At 34.9% G+C, this 17,076-nt stretch overlaps 1 protein-coding gene across 3 annotated transcripts in view; it reads left to right on the top strand.

Moving 5' to 3' along the window:
• Window positions 1–17,076, top strand: part of MMP16 (matrix metallopeptidase 16) — a 164,309-nt gene that overhangs the window by 99,023 nt on the left and 48,210 nt on the right. The window lies entirely within an intron of this gene.

Below are 17,076 nucleotides of genomic sequence, written 5' to 3'. Positions count from 1 at the left end.
ACTCTTTGAATCCAAGGCAGAAAATTATCTGTCTTAATGTAATACAGTATGAAAACATGTTTTGCTTGAAAAAACATTGAATCATTATTAGGGGACATCATGATCATTCAAACATTGTACTGGTGAATATTTATCTAAGCTACTTTGGTTTTGCATTTTTTAGCTTGTCAAACTTATTTAGGTTTAGGGGAAATGCAGACTATTTAGCAGTGATACAAGAACTACTTCAGTTATCCACCAATTCTGTGGATACTTTTGGACATAAAACCTAGTGTTCAGTTTGCATCTATGATGATGCAGTGGCAGCATTTAAAAGCAAATCTTAAAGATGCCATTCCAAGAGCAGAATTGGTGTTTCCCAAAATTTTTTTAATATCTTTTGGAATTGTTGATTTTAATGTGTCCAATTTAATTAAGTAGCACATTATCCATAGTCAAATAAATGACTGCACAGTTTATACACCTAACATCTACCAAATAAATACTAAATATACCCTTTATTCTTCACAACTAAAATCTGGCCATTGCCAAGCTCTAAGGTAATGTGACTAAATTACTGCCATTATTTGGGAATGCTAATTAAAAGCTAAGTCTAACTTTGCATCTCTGCAAAACAGTATCAAAGAAGAGATTTTCTGTAGAGATATTCTGTATTTGATGATGTGACATGTTTTGTTTCCAAGCAGCTTCAATTGTCCTGGTAGATCTGTCTAAGCCAATTGCATGAAAATTGTGACATCTCTTCAGCAATGCACAAATAGTATGTTTCTGGCATATATAAAAGATGATAGAGATGGCAAGAAGTGGAGAGCTGTATTTCAATGTTACACTGAATTTGTGAAGGATGAGAGGCTTTATCTAATTCCTTTTCTTTCCCCTTCTCACCTGAAATCCTTCAAGTAAAATTCAGAGCTTTTTATGTAGCAGTATTTGTAGCCTGGGGTTTGCAACAAAATCTAAATTTAGCCTTTTCAGAGTATAAATATGGTGTTGTGACTATTCCATTGGTGCAATACTTGTATTCTACCAGAGTCAGTTGAAGCAAGAGCTGTATAAGGCACTGTAAAAGCCTTCAGTTGTACAATGGATTCAAGACACTTTATTCTTGTGAAACAAGCCCTAGATTCTTACTGGAGCAAAAACTGTGGTATTGTAGAGCTCTTATTTGCTTTCTTCACACATTTAGCTCAAAGGAGCACTGATAGGAGTCCTCTGTGCAGTTCAGGTACATAGTCAGTCACAGCATTATGAGGGGAAATGAAGGTGATTTTATCTGTCTGGTTTTTATGTTGGCTGGAGACCAACACTGCACATAATGTTCAGTGGTTTTGGAGCTATTGCTTGAAGCACTCAGGAAAATCTGCAGGCATGTGTACATTGAAGTCAGGATGTCATTTTAATTGGGATGACTCTTTTGGAGCAGTTCCACACCTTGTATGAAAGAGAATGAACTTATGTCTGACTTATTCTTCTTTAACTTAAACAATTCTCATATTGCCAAATGGCATTCATTTCTTTATAGGGCTTTTGAGGTTTGTCTTTTTTAGAGCAGTTTTCAAAAGCTATTGCTTGTATTGAATTTTAATATATTTTGATGAAAAAAATCAAGGGAAAGCAAATTGATGCTATCACTAAAACTGTGCTTTTATGTATCTTAGAACCTTGAATTTTTATAATAAAAAGGCTTCCTATCTGTTTCACAAAGGTTTAAGAGTTATCATTGGAATTTTTTTCTGCAAATTTAATAACTCATGTACTTTGGTGTGCCTATATATACTTTTCCGAGGGACACGTATTTCGGATAAAATGGAATATTCACAATAAAAAGTGGAAGATTTTTGAAAATACACAATAATTAATAAAAATATCTTACCAATGCAAGTTCTCTTAAGAACTTTGGTAACTGTTAGTTTTGTTGTTATGGTGGGAACCATGGATCATAGGTCATAGTTGTCCAGAGAAAACTCCCCTGTCATTGTAACCCTAGAAACATCAATAGATGTGCATTTCATCTGAAAGTGCCTGTTTGTCTCATTGGTGACTTTTAGCTATCAGGTAGGCCAGGTTTCCTCATTGTCTTACTGATTATCTTGTGCTTAGGAATCATGGAAGATCATGCAGGTTTTGGGGTTGTTTTGGTTTTGTTTGGGTGTTTGGTTTGTGTTTTTTGTTTTGTGATGTTGCTGTTTTGTTTGGTTTAGGTTTTTTGGTTTTGTTTTTTTTGGGGGGTTTTGGGCCTTGGAAAAATTTCCAGGGGAAAAAAGAAGATGAGCATGCTATTTGGGATTGACAGGAAAGAAAGACTTACAGCTCTCTTAGGCTTCCATTTTGAGCTGAGTCTCAGAACACTAAAAAGCAGAAGGTTGAAAAATATATATGTGATCTTAGTGATGAGTAATTTCTCCCAGGCGAGTGTCAGTTTTAAGATTCATTGTTCCAATAGTCCAATAGCCACCTTCTTGTAGTATTATTTGAAATCTTGTAGAATGGCAAAAAGATTTGATGATTTGTTTTTATTTTTAAACTAACTCTCACCCCAAGAGGCTGATTTTCTTTGATTCCTATTCCAGTATCCCAGAGAGATTAAAAAATACAGAGCAACTTGTTTACTTAGCAGCAAGAATGCAAAAATAAAGTTCTTTTGAAAAGTCCTAGTCTCATTCTTCATCTTCTTCTGTTCTAATGTAAGCAGTTTATATGCCATCTACCTCAGGAAAGACAGGCAACTTAATGAAATGCTTGCATAAACTGTTGTCTTTTTTAAAGTAATTTTCATTTCAAATAAGGAATCATATACAATATCAGTAGTCTGAGTATAGTTAATTACTACAGCAATTTATTCTGACTACTTAATTGCAGTGTCTTCATACTTCAGGTTTTTAGTTGATTTGGTGTTTTTTTTTCTTATTACATTTGGTTAATTTTCTTGTATTTTTCTTTTGTTTAATCATACTACAGACTTCAAGGACAGTTACAATAGACATGCATCATCTCCATAGCTCATTGCTGCTTTCCTTTGTTCTCACTTCAATGGTGTGTTCTTATCAATCGTGTCCTGTGAAGAGATTTGTGCTTTGACTCCTCCCTCATCCTGAAGAATGAATGAGGCTTTTGTAGGAGTAAAGACTAATGGGTCTGTCACTCAGGAAAAAAACCTCCTGTCATACAATTTTACACTTGCAGGCTTTCTACAAGTATATATTTCTTTGCTTTCATAATACCCTGCAAGCAGAGTACAGCTGGTACCTCAACTCCAGCTGAGCTGTGGAGGTCTTTTCTCTGAATTTCAATCCATGGTGCTGCAGGTGATCCAAGAAATATTGCCAGAAAAAGGACAATAGACTTAGCATCACAGGGAAGCAGCAGAAAAAAGGACAAAATTTCTTTTGCCAGAGAATGAGGGAGATTCTGGAAGACAAAATATGGTGCACATTTATTTTCTTTTTTTATTTTTTTTAAATAAGGAAAGGGAACACTATCCTTTCAACTCTTTATACAAAGTGTATATATTGGACTGTAGTCTTCCTTCAGTCAGCTCTCATCCTCTAGTTTCTCATTTAGTACAACTACTTTTCAAGTTCCCATGAGAGCAGGCTGTTTCATTTACAGTAGACTCCATTTCCTTTATGATCTGTCTATCTAGACTTCAGGTGAGATAAGAGCCTTAGCTTTTTAAATTATTTGGAACAGGATGGATTCTTCATGCACCTTACAAAGTATCTTGTGCTCCTAGGCAGTCTCAATCAAAACTCAGGTTATTCTGGTAGTGCTTGGCAAATACAGCAGAAGAAACACTGTTCAGAAACAGTAAATCAAAATGGATAGGATTTTACAGGAAAATGTTTCACAATATGTGCACGTAAAGATGTAAAAGGGTAAAAGGATAAACAGGAAATGGAAATCATGTTGCATAAGTAGATATCTGAAAAATCAAGCACTTATTAAGAAAAATGGGAAATCCTTATTTTATCTGAACTTGGGAACTGTATACAAAACTAAAAAAAAAAAAAAAAAAAAAAGTGAAGAAAAAAGACAGAGGAAGAAATCTTACTATACCAGTCTTGGGACTAGGGAGAGATTTTCTTGTTCCCATGATTCCAATCCATTTAGGTGATATATATCTCCTCACTGTTTTAAAATCAAAAATTTATGGACAATGAATGATGTATCTAAATCCAGAAAGGGACAATGACTCCTTCCTAGGAGTGGCAGTACTTTGGATATATTGTACTGTCAAAACCCTCAACAAAAATCTTTTTCAAAGTATTTTCTTCATTGCCAATATTTCAAATGACTGTGATGAAATTCAAAGTCACTGCCAGGGAGCATCTCAGATAGGTACTGTCTCTGTAAATTTTCTATTAGCTTGAAGAAAAATCCTGTCTCTCTTGTACCAGAACTGAAAGGGGCATCTTGTTAGCTTTATTGCACTGGTTTATCAAAGTTGATTTCTCATTTGTCTGTCTACACGTACTTAAGTTAGTTTAAACCCCTTTTTAAAAACAGGTTTGGTTTTTTTCAAGGAAGTTACTGAATACATCTAAACCTATTTGAGGGAGTGTTAAACCAGTTTAAATTGAGAGTGCACTACTTTTAAGTAGATTAATTTAAGATTGACCTAATTGCACAAGTGCAGCTTTTTAAAAAAGGGCAAGATTTAGAAGAAGTGCTTGGGGAAAACAAGGATTTCATGGGAACTTATTTTTCAAGCACTTTAGACATGATATGTAATGTACCAATTTCTGGATAAAATATGACCACAGAACTGTGTCTTCCAGCAGCAGAAAATATTTGGCAAAAACTAAGTGTAGATAAACACAGTAAATCAGTAGTGGTAATAGGATATGGTTATCTTCATATCAGCAAGAGAAATAGAAGCTAAAATACTTTATTTTTTACCTCTGTAGCAAATTTACCAAGGTAGATAGTGTACCATACTGAAATTCTGCAGAAAATATTTCTTTCATGAAATAACATATGATAGATAATAACAACTGGAACTCCCTTACAGAAGTAATGGATGGTTTTAGTGTATAGTGTCATGTAAAGAGAATATTACTGCCAAGTACTTACATACACGTGGGATATTTGTAACTTGTGTATGCATAAAGCTCTGTCTTTGGGAAAACAAACTTAAAAATTCAAAAATTCATTTTTTTTCTTTGTGTTACTTCTCCAGCATTCAAAAAATTATATGAGTTTTCAGGCAATAACTAGAAAACAAGCAGAGAATGCTGTCACTTTGTACCATGCTGTTTGTAGGTTGCCAAATAAAAGCTTCTTGGGGCTGATGCAAATACAGTGTCTTGTGTAATGTACTTGGACTCCAGTTAGTGAATAGGTTCTGCTGTGGGCACTGTGCTGGCAGCCAAGAAAAATTTATGAAAATCCTGATCTCTGAACTGCATAGATCAACTTGTAGTAAATTTCTTTTGGCTGCCAGTGTGGTTGACACAGTGCAGGAGATATATGCTGTTGGAAATGTGAACCAGTGGCGTTGTGAAAACCAGCTCCTAAGGGAGCTCTGTGTCTTGAGCAGTGCTGATGCTGTGGCTTGGTATAAAGCATTTCAGATCAAAGGAAGCTCTGTATTACAATGTTAACATGGCTTTAATTTCATAAAGCATAGTGCTCTTAATTGATTATGTATGTTTTTTAATAAGCAATTATCAACATCAAATTTGATCTATAACCAAGCAGTATGACCTTCCAGATGTCACACTCTTATTCTCTAGTTCTTCACTAGGATACTATGTAGCAGATTAATATCTTATTTGAATTTTTATTTTATAGTACTTGTGTATGTGCTTGTAAATAGAGAATTGCAAAAGCAGGTTCAGATCAAAGGTTATCCTACATAATATCCTATCTCCAGTTAATAGCTATTAACAGATACCTAAAGAAGAGAATAAGAGCAGGGTAAACATATGGCAGTAAAACCCCAGCATATTTCCTCTTAGCTTCCAGTAATCTGTGGCTCATTGAATTTCTGAGGCACAAGCCATATTTTTGTGTTTAGTAGCCTATGAGGGATTTCCTTACTTTAATCGGTGTAATCTCTTTTTGAACTCACGTAAGCATTTGGTATCCACAACATCCTGTGACAATATGTCCTGTGGTTTAAGCAGACATGAAAGACTTCTTTCTGGTTTTTTTTGTTTTTTTTTTTTAGACAGATGTTTGTCCATATTGTAAGGAAGTAATTTTCTAATAATTTTATCTATTCCATTCATATTTTAGGGGCCTCTTTCATATCTTGTTTACAGGATAAAGAGACTGAGATTGTTGAATTGCAGCCTTGTTTATATACAATCATAAGGTTAAGGAAGTAAACTCCCATTTTAAATTGAAACTATTTGAATGCAAAATGAGAGAATTAGCAATATTATAAAAGATGACAAACGCCAACTATTGTATTTATAATTTACACAGTGATGAAAATGCCAGGATAATATTTCAAGGAGCTCTGCAAGTTGCAGGCATATTTAATAACAATTGATTCTTTTAATTCCATCATTTTCACTGAAATCCAATTGAATTCAGAAATCAATTAACACAAATAATACTTTCTGTCACTGAACCACAACATTTTCAGTATTTAAAGAGAAACCAGTCTTTCCCTTATCAGTGAGTGCATTTTATGCTGATAGAACAACCTCTGTCCTCAAACTTTCCAAACCTTCCTGGATTATACTTGCTGATGTGCACCTGTCCCATATCCAGTCACTCCAATATCATACCAAAAATCTTAACTCTCAGATATCCAGCATCTGATTCATAAAAAGTATCCTTGAAATGATTATCACAGTATGCAAAGATGCACTGGAGAACAGGAAGGTCCCTTTCAGTTATTGAAGAGATGGGAAATTATCAAAAAATCATAAATGGTCCTGGCTGCTTTTGAAGACTCAGTAATTGGACATGGGACTATGCAGATAGAAGAGGATCTGTCTGCTGGACCCCATCTACTGCTGGAAGCCAGATGATGGAAAGTGGTAACTGTTGGCAAAGTACTCACCTCCTTTTTATAATTTTTGGGGAGGATTTTGCTTTCATGGAACATTCTTTTGGCTTTGAGGAAAGCACTTCATTTGCATGTTTTTAAAAGGGAAATCTGTTTAAAACCGGCAGTCAATGAAAGCAGCCTTGTGGATGAATCCAGCCCCATGTTCTAGATGTGTGTTTGACTAGATGCTTTTAATACATCCCAGGGGCTCTCAGTATGGAATATCTTACTCTCAGCTGCCTTCTTGGCCTAGCATTTCTATATGCTTTATTATGCAAACTGAAAGAGAGGCTGAGGAATATGTTAAAATAATTGACTTTGTGATATTCTTAATTAAAGCAGTGGGATTGTAGACCAAGATGCACATCTTACATCATGCTTTTCATGTTGATAGAAACAAGGTGATATTTAAAGTGTAGCATAATTGCTAGAGACAGTCTTGATGCAGGCTACAAACCAAAAAGGCAGCACAACTCAAGACACCAAGTTGCATATTGCTTCCAACATGGTGTAGGGTAAACACAGATCATTGCAATACTTTGTGGAGTTGTCAGGGAAGTTGCAAGCTCAGCTATCCATTCAAACTGCAACTGGAGGTTATTTCCCACATACCAGGGCCAGCAGAACTTGCTTGCTTGCATTTGCCATCTGCCTTGGTTTGCGATCCGCCAGCCCATCTTAAACTGCTAATGAAAAGCGTTAAAGCAGATCTGGCTGACTTTGCATGGAAATAAAGGAGGAAAGTTAACATTGTCTGTTACATCGGCTTTGCTGCCAAGGAAACATCTAGCTGAAAGGCAGCATGGGCCCTTGCAGGCAATTTTGGCAGCATTTGCACCTACAAGCACTGAAAAAAATCCCTGCCTTTTTTTTTTTCAATTTTAAAGATATCATTGTCTCAAACAACTGTTCATGCAACAATGAAGTGAAGTTTATCTACCAAAATGTATTCATTTAATCAGACTCTCATACAAGTATATTAGGAGAACTGAGTTTACATGTGGAAATTTAGCTGAAAAATGTTTGTCAAAATGATTAGTATGTTGAAACTAACCGTGCTGGAGTTTTTGGCTTCATTTTCTCTTATTGTCTTTCTCATTTTCCCTCTGCAGTCTATGAGAAAAGATCATTGGGAATCCATTTTTGTTCAGGCAAATAGATTTATTTTAAATGAATCCAAGCATAAAATGTGGGCCGGCCTTTTCATGATTGTTTTTATGACCCCACAAACCCTCATATACAAACCCCCCCCAACACTACATCTACAAAACCAAACAAATAAATACTCCTACCTTAATATTTCCTCCTTTTAGAAAGAATCTTAGCAGATTTTGATTGCTGAATCTGAGAGCTTCATATAACTCTTATATGTTTCAGAAAATTTTTAGAGAATGGGGAAAAAAAAATATTTCAATGCTTTTTATTCATATTCTCTATGTGTTTTATAGGTGTTTACCATCAGCCTACCATAAGGCAATATTTCTTTAAAATCTATGATACCAACTAATAGTAGTGATAATAATAGAGGAACTACCTTATGAGCTATGAGATTTCAAACCAGAGACTGAATTTCACATTCTTGAAAGAGTATTTGCTATGGAGAACTTGTGACAAGCCATATCTCAAATATGTTGAGTTAAAAAAAAAAAAAAAAAAGAAAAAAAAAAAAGAGAGAGAGAAAATACCCTTTATTATTGCAGATAAGTCAAAACTAGTTTAAAACTAAAAAAATCAGCTAATTGAATGAATGGCTTGAAATCATTTCTTTTTCTTTTCAGTCGGGTTTCCTAGAAGCAGTAATTTAGGAAAGAGGCATTATCTGTTAACCTAAAATTCTCCCTTTTGACAGAAAGTGACATTTCAGTCATTTAAAGCAGGCATCAGCCTAGCATTCCAACTCCCATCTGATCCAGGGTTCCTCAAGTCTATTTGTTGCTAGGGCCACTTAATGGAGACTTTTTCTTCAGGACAAGAGATTTAGGAAATACCAAAGATAATCTATAGAATATTATTACTGCATTGCCATCTCATTTCCCCTACATTTTGAGGGGCAAAGAAAATCTGAAAAATCATGTGCCGATTAATATGGATGTTGTCCTGGTTTCCTGAGAGAATGAAAGAAGAATTTTACAGTAATTACATATTTAATTACATATTTATTTATTTATTAAGAAGAAATATAATGCATATTGAAAAAGTAGAAGGATGTAGATAATCCTAAAATAAAAGCTAATGCTATATCTGAATTTTAAGAATAGTATATATAATTAATAATGAAAAATTTCCTACAATAGCATTCTCAAATCTAGAGTATAATTTGTGCTTTTCCAGACAATTCTTCACTTCAAAATGCCCAAACTATTTGTTCTTGAGGCCAAAATGGTTTTTATCTATATTTTGAATTCTTCCTAACAGTCTGGGCTCCAAAACATGCTGAAGAGGTAACACCAATAGCTGGAAACATATACAGCTAAAACATTAGGTTGTGAAAAAAGATGAAAGCAGAAAAAAAAAGAACCCAGACAAGTTAAAAGAGCAACATTGTTTGTGCCAAACATTAAGATATTAAAATATTTTTTGTTTGGTTTTTTTGGTTTTTTTAAGGTTTAAGTCTTGCCTTCAAGTCAGCCTGATAAATACTTCCTGTGTTTTTACATATATCACTTAAGTCCATGTCCTGTACATCTATAATTAATGTTTTGCCAGTGACTTAAAAGAAAAGACCTAAGTCAAAAGCCAGAAGACTTGAGGGGGTGGAATTAATCTGACCATATGTTGATGTTTATATCTGAGTTAATCTCATGGAGTCCCTTTAGAGTTATAGGAGAGATATATTGCCTTCCTGGGTAAGGTTTGTTGCATCCTGAAGTAGGTGTCTAAAACAAACTGGATGAATCATGCTCTGAAATACCTGTTTCTCATCTCTTGCTGTGAGAGGTGCAGGTAGAGACATTTGTGTTACAGTGTTGAGTAGCTAGTTAACTTGCACTAGTGACGTTGAATCATGCCATTTCAGATTAGAGAACTGTAGTGTTAAGAGCTTCAAAATAGCAGCACCAACTGGGGTCAAAAGAAATCTGTCTCCACCCGAGAGGGTAGCTGTTTTGGGTGGCTCAGTATAGCAGTCAGAAAGGGCAGGTCAGACATATATTGCTCCCTGCCCCTCAGCATGGCAAGACAAACACTCATATTGGTCTGAATATTGTAATTCACAAGCGGGTTGCACTTCTGAAATTTTGAATGCATAGTTGGTAGTATGGGAATGTGTAAACATACTTTTAGTTTCCCATTTCTAAGAATCATACAGCGCTCCCTTCTTGTGATGCAGTTTAGAATTGATAATATGTTAGTATAAGGAAATGGGATTACCACTGAATATTCAGGATGCTGAAGATCCAGTAGAGACATGGAATTAATGTTGCTAGCTCTTAATTAATGTTGATAACTCCAGTCAGCAGTGCTAGCAGAAGCAACAAAAGTAGTAGGGCCTGATCTTCAGGAAGAGTTAGCAAACAAAGTACATATATAATCAATAGTCACTCCTGAGCTGTTTTTTGTTTTTAGTCATTACTTGTGACACTGACAGGGCTGGCCATAGTGTCTTGCAGAGGTGCAGAGATGTGGTCCAACCTTTCTGAGTGTGGAAGCTCTGGTCTGAGAACCATCAAACATGGAGCCTGTGGCACTGTCCCTTCTTCCTACTGGGGCCAACTGCTGTTGCCCCAGGCTGGGGTCCTGCTGAGCTCCTAATTCAGAGAAGGGGAAGTGCAAGGCTTAATTTTTGCCCTGGCCTACATTCTTATGTCCAGTCTCTCCTGAGCTTTATCAGGGGAAATGAACTCCTGCCTTCATCTTCCCCTCTAAGCAAATTCTTGCATAATCTTCCATTTTCTAGGAGGCCCAGGACTATGACTGGACTTCCTGAACATCTTGTCCTCTCCAGCACCTTTTGCTCTGTCCTCTGCAATCTTACATCCTGGAGGATGCTCCTCCATGGCAGGGGCTCAGTCGTCTCCATGCCAGCAAGTGCCAAGAGTCACTAGTGTGAACTGACCATATTCCTCGAGTTCTAGAGAGGCTTACACTGCTCCCTCTAGCTAGAGGGGCATACAGCTAGGGGCATGGATATAGAATCCTAGGATCTTAGCAGCAAATTCTCCAATAGATCAGAGCATTTCATATGAGTAATTTTTAACAAAGTAAGACCTAAGTAGCAGATTTGTCTTTCTGTCACTTTCTCTATATACACGATCCCCAGTTTAAAGTTGTCTCAATTTAAAATATGGTGCACACTTGTATCAGGTTTCTCTTTGAAGTCTTTAGGCTTCTTAGAAAATTTGTCTTCTTTTCAGATCAGAAGACTTTTAATGATTTTTTTCTTCTAATCACTTTGCCAATTAGGATTCAAAATTCCCACTTCTTTTTATCATCAGTTTAATGAAAAAGACCCAAACCATGGAAAAATCCATCTTGACCTTTTTTTTCTAATGTGAATTAAAAAAACTAAAGTAATAGTGAAGGAAGATTTGTTCATATAAAAACTTTATGTGTATATATTATATATATATATACACATATAAACTGCTATGTCACTGTTTAAAAAAGTCCTGTGTCCATGTTAAGATAGAATGGTAAGCTAATAATGAAAATAAAAATAATAATAAAATAATAATAATAGCTATAATAATGATAATAATAACCTGGTTTTGGTGGTTTTAATGCGAGCTAATTTATTGTATATTATAATTAATCTCAGTAGTTTACTGGCACAAGGTAAAAAAATTATTAAACAAAAATTTAGCCAACACAATATTTACACATATATTGCATTCTGTGTACATTATATTGTGGGGATTTCAGTGATCTCTAGGACACTTTCAGATTTCTAAAAGGCAGGAAGGTGCTAGAACAGGTTCCCTGGAGGAACTGTGGATGCCCATCCCTGTAAGTGTTTAAGGCCAGGCTGGATGGGGCCCTGAGCAACCTGGTCTAGTGTAAGGTGTCCCTGCCCATGGCAGGAGGGTTGGAACTGAATGGTCTTCAAGGTCCCTTCCAAGCCAAACCATGTTATGCTTCTGTGATTTCTGCCCCATGACAGATTCCATCTATTGTGAATATTTGCAGTATGACTTTGACCTTCCTCCAAGCATTTACAAATATTTCTTCATGGGAGGATACAAAGAACATAGGGGTAAATAAATAAAAATAAAACAAAAGAAGACACCATGTTAACAAAACTGCACTCTAGCTGAGTGGCTTAGAGACAAACCCTACCATTTTTTTTGTCAAAACAAGGGTTCAGTTTTAGTACAGCCTCATGCACAATTAAGGTTCTCTTCCACTTATTGTCACCCAAAGTGCCACTTAGGAGTGGTAGAAAGATGTACATTCCCTTCACATGAGGGACCCACAAGGACCAGACCATGGAGGATAGATGGGAACTGTATGATACATGCTCTTCTCTTGTGCATACCCAAATCTTCAATCCCAGAATGTATTCATTTTAACAGCCTTCAGAAAGCAGCTTTAAGTACTTCTCTAGCTTATTTTTCCTAAAATAAAAAATAAAAATCAGAAAATTAAAAACAAAATCACAAACAAAGAAAATACAGGAAAGAGTGTAAATAAGTAAGGTTATTAAAATATTTGCACCATTTGAAATATGAAGACCTTTTCTATCAAAATGCAACATTCCATTAAAAGTCAAATTTATTTAAGATAGTTATTGTCTAAACACAACCATGAAATCACCCAAAAATAAAATTTTTCATTCTGTTCATCAATATGGCTTGATTACTAGTAGAATAAAAATGCCATTTGAGAATAATATACAAATTCAGTAGTAGACCTGAGTGATGACGTTGATCCCAGGAGCTAGAGATTCAAATTAAATGTAGGAGTTTGTTTAGTTTGCTAGATTTCCTGTCACAGCAGGGTTTCCTCAAAGGATGAAATAAACCCAGAAGCAGCATATTTCAGAAGGAACACATACCATCACATTGAAGCAAGCTCTCATGTCTTCTCTACCTCCCCTAGGATAATCTCTAGCTGCTTCACTTGTCTCTCTTTGGGGAAGTTGATATTGATTTACTAGTCAGAATGGTTTGCAATTTTTTTCAGATTGAAACTGTAAGAAAAAGTGGAAATATTCATATATTCATGCTTTATATTGAAAGAAATTTAAGAATACCTAAAGTAATTAATTCCACCCATTTCAAATAATTTACTAAAAGTTGTAGAATGTGGTTGGTAACAGATCTAAGTAGTAAGTCAGAAATTCTTGTCTTTTGCGTGTCTTTGCCTTCTAAAGTGCAAACTCATATTGTTTTAAAGTAAGTAGGCTCCTGACTTTTTCTAAATTCTGCCCAAAATATGCAGAAACAGTAAAGCACTGCCAGGATGGACTCACAGGCCACTAAACTCGTGTTTTCATTATATCTCATCAAGGATCTGAGTCACCTGAAGACAGCCTTGCTCTGTAGTAACATGCCTTTGTCAAATTTCAGGCAAGCAATTTTGAATTTTATACAAATCTGTTAATCTTTTTAAAATAGAATAGTTTGTCAAAAATATACACATAAGGATGTAGGTATTCTAAATTATAGACATTGTAATTAGTACAGACTTTGTATATAACAAAATGTCGGTACCTTCCATCCTGTCTGCATATAAATATATATATATATCACTAAGCCTACTGGAAAGGAGTTTTTAATGCATTTTACGTATTAATAAGGTGAAGGAAGATATTTTTATGTCACTGTATTTTGCCACAATGAAAAAGCCTAAATATATATGTTATTGAAAAATGTTTGTTGAAAATAAGTTGTGTAAAACATACATAAGTTCATGCAGAAAGTGGATATGCTTTATATGATATGCTTTTATTTAAAATGAAAAAAAAATAGTTTTGTTCTTTAATTTTCAAAGGTGCTCCTCTATCTTTTAGCAAAATTCTCTTTCCAAAAGAAACACCAAGGTACCAAATTGTAGTGCCAATGGCAGAAATCTGAGATAATGTCAAGACACTATGTATGATTTCTTAGACTGGAAAATATAGCACCTTTATTTGGGTAAGAGTATTCCTATGATTTATATTTAGGCCCATGTATACTCTCAATATAGCATATATATTCATATACGGTGCTTATGTAAGTGCATACATAATATATTTGCTCAGTTCTGCTCTATTGTAATATAGAGAGAGAAGAATCTGCTCTTATGACTGACTGTTGAAATAACATCTTCAAAATTTGATCCTGTCTGGAAAGGATAATAATAACAGAGATAACAAAGTTTGTTGTTTTGGTTTTTTTTGGTTTTTTTTTGTATGCTATGTAGAGTAAAACTCTTACTCTACAGTTTGTAGCATTTCAGCTGTTTGGATGTATCAGGTGGTACAAAGGAACAGAATAATGAAATGAAAATTCTAAATTCTGCATACATCAAACAGAAAGCAATGGGTATTTTGTGTGTGTGTAATATTTCTGATTAATTGTAGGTTTGCCTTTGAGATACTGTCTTGTTGCAATAGGACTATAATAGAAGTCTTGTGCAGATTTAAATTTCAGTTTGATGTGAATTTAATTAGAAAACATCTATCTACATCATGAAAAATTAAATAAAATAGTATTTTGAAGAAAGAGTATATGTCTATGTATAAAACATCTTTATATTTTTACAGTTTGTTTGTAACTTGAAATTCAGTTTCTAGGGTTTTATTTTTTTTCCTTGGGATGGAAAAGTCTTCAAAATTGAGCCATTAATTATTGTGTTTATAAATTGAACTTATATACCATTTAAAATGGAATTTATTATCTTCAGAACTAGGTTTCCTTAGTAGCTTACGTGGACAAACATATTAGCTTTGTTTATCTGTAGATGTGAAAAATAGTGTATATATTAGCTACAGGGAAAAGCTTCCCCATACAACATACTTCACTCTGCTGCGTGTTGAATATTTGATACATTAATACATATTTATATTCTGGAGTTTGGACAGTGTTTGTAAAGTCAGGCAGATTTAGTGCCTAAAATAGTTTATAGCCTCAGAGAAAAGTGTCAGCATAAAAATAATAAATTTATCTTAGTTTTTTACACACGGTATCTTTTTTTTCTTCCCTTGTGAAATCAAACTTGAGATAAAATAAGAGAAACAATCACAAACTTTTTGAGTTTACAGCCATTCTATTCCAAATCTCCATGCTAATGGGGAACACAAGAATAGAGATGCACAAGTTTTGGACTTGTGAAATATATTTTCCAATATTTTTCTACTACTCTGTGAGTATACAACAAGATGCAACTGAGACTATCCCAATGAATATTCACCATTGTATGTCCTTCAGTGGCAAACTGCTTTAAAAATCATTGTAGTCATATGCATTTTAACTCTGTTACAACTTATTCAAGTTTGTGATGGTGCTTCATTTTGCCATGTGGACTGAAATATGTCCTACTTGGATAATGTATACTGAAATGATTTGGGACTCTCTCCTTCAACGGTGGCAACTGAAAATGTAATAACTCCCCAGTATCAATAGGATGACAAAGCTAGCCTGAATATGAATGCTCACTTGTTTTTATGCTTCTTCAACTTATTCTGAGCAATGACCAATGAATTGAAGGTGGGCTACCATTGACTTTGCCATCACAAATACTCTTCTATGCAGCCTTGAGAAAAAGAGCAAGAGTTACAGAAGATTGTCCTTCTGCACTGTCAGGAGCATTTTACAGTAACTTTGAGGTACTCAGGGCAAGTCTGCTCCCTTAAACAAGGAGGCACTGAATAATTGTTGCCTAATTAGAGAAATTTAATTGTATGCAAAGCAAAAAGGAGGGAAACTCAGATAGTAATAAGGCCCTACCTGTGCTGGACTCAGACAGCTCATCTTGGGCTTGTTTAAACCTGAGTTTCAATTGCACTAAGTTATTTGGGTCAGTTCAAATTCAGGATGCCCTGGAGACAATCATGACTCTTGATGGAAATTGTTATGAATAATGGGGCTATTTGGCTATGAGTAGAAAATATGTTCCCTGTTAAATCATTGTCACCCGAGGCAAGAATATTATTCTCCCAGCTCTTTCCTGTGACCTTCTCCCTTCCCCCTTATTCATTTGCTCACGGGCTACTCTGCCTTTGCCACATTTAATGGTTCCCCTGATGGCTACAAGTTGGCATTGCATGAGGTGGAAATAAGGACTAAATCCAGAGGGACAGTCAGATATTGAATATAATGTTTTGAGGGTTTTGGTTTGTTGGTTGATTGGTTTGGGGGTTTTTTGGTTTGCTTTTTTTTTTGTTTGTTTGTTTTGTTTTGTTTGGGGTTTTTTTGTTGTTCTTTTTTGTTTGTTTTCTCTTTACATAATATCCCCCATTAAAAAGATTAAAGGAGAAACAGCCAACCCCTGTATAATATCTGTTACCTGTTGTCTGCCATGGTCCCACTGTCACTTAGTACTGTTTTAGAAGTGCTCTACTGTATGCTCATTATCTGTGATTCTGGAAAGAGGATATGCCAGTAGCTGAAAGCCAGTTTTATTTATTTCCCTGTTACTATGTATTCCACCTCTTTCAGATCAACATGGAACAAAACGTAGAAATTGCTGGAAATCTGTAAGGGGACTCATTATGCACTGAGAACCAAAGGATGTATTGATTTTTCATGTATTGCATAACTGGCACAGTTAGAAGTAGTAGACTCTTCCAAGACTGTTGATTAACTGCGGTTTCTTGAAATTTTAGGAATTATAACTAGTTAACTTCCCAGACTTCCTGCCTCAAACAATAGAGGTAAAATATGTAGAAAACTGTATCATCTACTTACAGTAAAAAGCCTAATGATAGTATTAGAATAAATACTCTTATTTCAAAACTATTTGAAAATAATTTGGTAAATAAAATGTGGCCAACTTGTTTGTACATTATTTAATATAGGACTATGTTAATATTCTTAGTTATGATGTAGGAAGCATGGGTATAGGAGAGAAATTTGCTTTCAGAAGATCTGAAAAGAAAAAGAATGTTGCTTCTTAAATATTCAAGTTAATACCAGGGGAAGAAATTTTGC

This window comes from Lonchura striata, chromosome 2 (assembly GCF_050655825.1).
Source record: "Lonchura striata isolate lonStrDom1 chromosome 2, ASM5065582v1, whole genome shotgun sequence".
NCBI lineage: Eukaryota > Metazoa > Chordata > Aves > Passeriformes > Estrildidae > Lonchura > Lonchura striata.
Note: the sequence above shows the minus strand (reverse complement) of the source record. Positions and strands in the feature narration are given on the sequence as shown.